The 5,174-nt window shown below is 54.1% G+C and overlaps 1 protein-coding gene across 1 annotated transcript in view; it reads left to right on the top strand.

Moving 5' to 3' along the window:
• Nucleotides 1-2,142: 2,142 nt before the first annotated feature.
• Nucleotides 2,143-5,174, top strand: part of rimbp2b (RIMS binding protein 2b) — a 213,230-nt gene continuing 210,198 nt past the window's right edge. The window contains exon 1 of the mRNA XM_078554672.1: nt 2,143-2,262. The gene's annotated coding sequence lies outside the window, so the exon portion shown is untranslated. The remainder of the gene's footprint in view (nt 2,263-5,174) is intronic.

The following is a 5,174-nucleotide window of genomic DNA, read 5'->3' as shown; positions in this document are numbered from 1 at the left end:
TGTGACCTTTCTGCCATTAATCCTCAACTGGTTTTTCATTTGCTTTAGAAAGAGTGCTCAGGTTGAACTTTGGCTGTGTGGGAGAGGGGTATCTCAGGAAGGATGTGCTGGCCCTGGAGAGAGTCCAGAGGAGGTTCACGAGAACGATCCCAGGAATGAAAGGCTTAATATATGAGGAACGTTTGAGGACTCTGGGTCTATACTCGATGGAGTTTAGAAGGATGAGGGGGGATCTGATTGAAACTTACAGAATACTGAAAGGCCTGGATAGAGTGGACGTGGGGAAGATGTTTCCATTAGTAGGAGAGACTAGGACCCGCGGGCACAGCCTCAGAGTAAAGGGAAGACCTTTGAGAACAGAGATGAGGAGAAACTTCTTTAGCCAGAGAGTGGTGAATCTATGGAATTCATTGCCACAGGAGGCTGTGGAGGCCAGGTCATTGAGTGTATTTAAGACCGAGATAGATAGGTTCTTGATTGGTAAGGGGGATCAAAGGTTACGGGGAGAAGGCGGGAGAATGGGGTTGAGAAACTTATCAGCCATGATTGAATGGCGGAGCAGACTCGATGGGCCGAATGGCCTAATTTCTGCTCCTATGTCTTATGGTCTTATGGGTAGGTGGAAGTTAACATCGACCCCAGTGTTGATGCTCGGTATATATACTCAATGAGACTAAGTGTAATAAAACGGATTGTAAGGAGGGTTGAAAGCAGCAGTCTCACTTTAGGATTTTTAAAATTCTTTCATGGGATTTGGGTCCCACTGGCAGAACATTTATTGCCGGTCTGTCTAACTTACTCACCCACTTCAGAGAGCAGCTAACAGTCAACCATTTTACTGTGGCTCTGGGGTAAAGACGCATTAAATAAATACTTGCATTCGTCTTCACCAAGGGAGAAGATGCTGTGCAGGTGAAAGGGGAAGTAGTTCAGCCACTTGAAAAGTTTAAAATTGGTAAGAGGAGGTATTGGATAGGCTGCCTGTACTGAAAGCTGATAAAGTCACCAGGAAGGAATAAGAATAAGACCTATCCAAGGATGCTGAGAGTGGAAATTATGGAGGCGCTGACTGTCATTTTCCAGCCTTCCTTAGACTCAGGCCTGGTACTGAGGTCTGGACAATTGCAAATGTTACACCCTTGTTCAAAAGGTAGCCAGACTGGGGAAGGAGAGCAGATTCCCTTCCTAAAGGATGTTAGTGAACCAGATGGGTTTTTACAACATTCGATGATAGTTTCATGGTCTCCACTAACAGCTTTCAATTTACATTCTGAAAAATATATTAACGGAATTTAAACCCCGCAGCTGCCGGGGTGGGATTTGAATCCTCAGACCACTAGCCTGGGTTTCAGGGTCACTAGACTAGTGACATTACCACTGAGGCACCATCTTCCCTCCTGCTAATGTTCCTGACGCATTTATGCTCCATCTTTATGGGCTTATTTGACCCTAAGCCGTATCCTCTCCATTACTCAGGCTGATTATTTTCCCCTCCATAGTATCATCTGACTCTGCCCCTGCATCACTTCACCTCCTGCTGGACCCTCGTTCCTGCCTTTGCTCCCCCCAGTCTCGGCTATTCCAGACTCTCCTGGCTGCTCCCCCCACAGTCTAACCCTCAACAACTTAAATCATGGAAAATTCTGTTGCCTGCAGCAAGTGCTTGCTGACCTCATCAGCTCCGTCTGGCAATTCCTCGATGTTAAAATTCTCATCCCTGTTTTCAAATCCTCCCCCCCCCACCGCCATGAACTTGCCACCACCTCACCCCCCAACCCTCTGCCCCCCAACACTCCCACCTCTGTAACCTCCCCCATCCCCACAACACTCGGAGATATGGGTGCTCCTCCGACTCTGGCCTCTCGAGCATCCTCGATTTTAATCGCTCCACCATTGGTAACCGGGCCTTCAGCTGCCTGGGCCCCAAGCTCTGGAATTCCACCCCCCCACCCCGAATCCCTCAGCCTCTCTACCTCCTTCATGATGCTCTGTTAAAACCCACCTCTCTGACCTGTCCGAATATCTCCCCGTGTGGTTTGTGTTAAAGCTCCTGTGAACAAAGCTCGGGGATGTTTTACTGAGTTAAGAAGGTTGTCGAAATGCAAATTGCTGATGATGGAATGTTCTTTGTCTCTTCAGGTGAAACCAGAGAATGATCACCTTAAACAAACTCTTCATTTTGTGACACAAGAGCGAGATTTGGCCGTACAGGAGAAGAATCTGCTCCGAGACAAACTGGAGAACTTAGAGCAGGTTCTGAAGGTGAGGGTACAGACCGGGCTCTGCCTACAGCTCGCTTATCGGGTCTGGAGCCGTTAACGGGGAAACTGAACTAAAGAGCCTCAGCAAAGAGTGAAATCCGACTTTGGCAGGACAGCAACAGTGGATTAGCTTCATGTCCTAAACCCCTCCCAGTTTCCCGTTCCACTGAAATCAGTTGTGGGAGGGTGTAATGAGCGGGGGGTGTAATGAGCGGGGGGTGTAATGAGCGGGGGGTGTAATGAGCGGGGGGTGTAATGAGCGGGGGGTGTAATGAGCGGGGGGTGTAATGAGCGGGGGGTGTAATGAGCGGGGGGTGTAATGAGCGGGGGGCGTAATGAGATTGTATAGTGGGTGGGGGGTGTGATGGTTGGGGGGGTATAAAGGGAATGTGTAATGGATGGGGGGGTGTTAATGGGTGGGAGTGTAATGGGAAGGTGTAATATGTGGGCAGTGTAATGGGCCGGGGCTTGTTATGGCTGGTGGTGTAATGGGAATGTGTAATTGGCAGGGAGTGTCGTTGGAATGTGTAATGATTGGGGGTATAACGGGATTGTGTAATGGGTGGGGCGGGTGTAATGGGAAAATGTAATGGGGTGGGGCAATGTAATGGGGTGGGGAGTGTAATGGGGTGGGGATGTACTGGGGTGGGAGTGTAATGGAGTGGGGAGTGTAATGGAGTGGGGGTGTACTGGGGTGGGGCAGTGTCATGGAGTGGGGCAATGTAATGGGGTGGGGAGTGTAATGGGGTGGGGATGTACTGGGGTGGGAGTGTAATGGAGTGGGGAGTGTAATGGGGTGGGGGTGTACTGGGGTGGGGCAGTGTAATGGGGTGGGGAGTGTAATGGAGTGGGGGTGTACTGGAGCGGGGGAGTGTAATGGGGTGGGGGTGTACTGGGGTGGGGAGTGTAATGGAGTGGGGAGTGTAATGGGGTGGGGAGTGTAATGGGGTGGGGAGTGTAATGGGGTGGGGAGTGTAATGGGGTGGGGGTGTACTGGGGTGGGGAGTGTAATGGGGTGGGGAGTGTAATGGGGTGGGGAGTGTAATGGGGTGGGGAGTGTAATGGGGTGGGGAGTGTAATGGGGTGGGGAGTGTAATGGGGTGGGGATGTACTGGGGTGGGAGTGTAATGGAGTGGGGAGTGTAATGGGGTGGGGGTGTACTGGGGTGGGGAGTGTAATGGAGTGGGGGTGTACTGGTGTGGGGAGTGTAATGGGGTGGGGGTGTACTGGGGTGGGGAGTGTAATGGGGTGGGGAGTGTAATGGGGTGGGGGTGTACTGGGGTGGGGAGTGTAATGGGGTGGGGGTGTACTGGAGCGGGGGAGTGTAATGGGGTGGGGTGTACTGGTGTGGGGAGTGTAATGGAGTGGGGGTGTACTGGGGTGGGGAGTGTAATGGAGTGGGGGTGTACTGGTGTGGGGAGTGTAATGGAGTGGGGGTGTACTGGGGTGGGGAGTGTAATGGGGTGGGGAGTGTAATGGGGTGGGGGTGTACTGGGGTGGGGGTGTACTGGTGTGGGGAGTGTAATGGGTTGGGGGTGTACTGGGGTGGGAGTGTAATGGAGTGGGGAGTGTAATGGGTTGGGGGTGTACTGGGGTGGGGCAGTGTAATGGGGTGGGGAGTGTAATGGAGTGGGGGTGTACTGGAGCGGGGGAGTGTAATGGGGTGGGGTGTACTGGGGTGGGGGTGTACTGGAGCGGGGGAGTGTAATGGGGTGGGGGTGTACTGGGGTGGGGAGTGTAATGGGGTGGGGAGTGTAATGGAGTGGGGGTGTACTGGGGTGGGGAGTGCAATGGGGTGGGGAGTGTAATGGAGTGGGGGTGTACTGGGGTGGGGAGTGTAATGGGGTGGGGAGTGTAATGGGGTGGGGAGTGTAATGGGGTGGGGAGTGTAATGGAGTGGGGGTGTACTGGGGTGGGGAGTGTAATGGGGTGGGGAGTGCAATGGGGTGGGGAGTGTAATGGTGTGGGGAGTGTAATGGGGTGGGGGTGTACTGGGGTGGGGAGTGTAATGGAGTGGGGGGTGTACTGGTGTGGGGAGTGTAATGGGGTGGGGAGTGTAATGGGGTGGGGAGTGTAATGGGGTGGGGAGTGTAATGGGGTGGGGGGTGTACTGGGGTGGGGAGTGTAATGGGGTGGGGAGTGTAATGGGGTGGGGGTGTACTGGGGTGGGGAGTGTAATGGGGTGGGGAGTGTAATGGGGTGGGGAGTGTAATGGGGTGGGGAGTGTAATGGGGTGGGGAGTGTAATGGGGTGGGGGTGTACTGGGGTGGGGAGTGTAATGGGGTGGGGAGTGTAATGGGGTGGGGAGTGTAATGGGGTGGGGGTGTACTGGAGCGGGGGAGTGTGGATAAAGTGCCCAGTAGGTCGCCCACCCTTAGGCCTATTGAGGTCCTTAACTGTCCAATCAATTGGCAGTTAAGGGGCTCAATCCTCCTCCTGGGCAGTGGTGGGCAAAGGCCAGAGGGCAAAGGCCAGAGGGCAAAGGCCATGAAAAGCTGTTGTTTTTGAAAAGGAAGAAAGGGGCATATCAATCGGGGGTGCCTGTGCACACCAGGGGCACCCCGCCCTTCCACAAGACATCATCCCTCCCCCCGCCCCACCAAACATTGATCCTCCCTCCAAAACCTGCCCTCCTTTCCCCCACTCCCTGGGTGCCTCCCTCTGCCCGGAAATCCCAGGACTTCCCTCCCTCCGGACACCATTGATCACCCTCCAAGGGGCTCCTGACAGCCCCAGCAGCCCCCACCCCATTCCTGAGCTCTGACCATGCTGGGCTGGCTCGAGGGTTGGGACTTCCTGTCCAGTGAGAGGCCGCAGCCTGACCCTCGGCCTGTTAGTGCTGCTCCCAGCTTGTTATCGCCGAGAGGCTGCCCCCTTTCAAACATCTGCCCATTCGGGGCTGACCTTTCTCCC

The sequence above is a fragment of the Cetorhinus maximus genome, chromosome 12 (assembly GCF_964194155.1).
Source record: "Cetorhinus maximus chromosome 12, sCetMax3.hap1.1, whole genome shotgun sequence".
Taxonomy (NCBI): Eukaryota; Metazoa; Chordata; class Chondrichthyes; order Lamniformes; family Cetorhinidae; genus Cetorhinus; species Cetorhinus maximus.
Note: the sequence above shows the minus strand (reverse complement) of the source record. Positions and strands in the feature narration are given on the sequence as shown.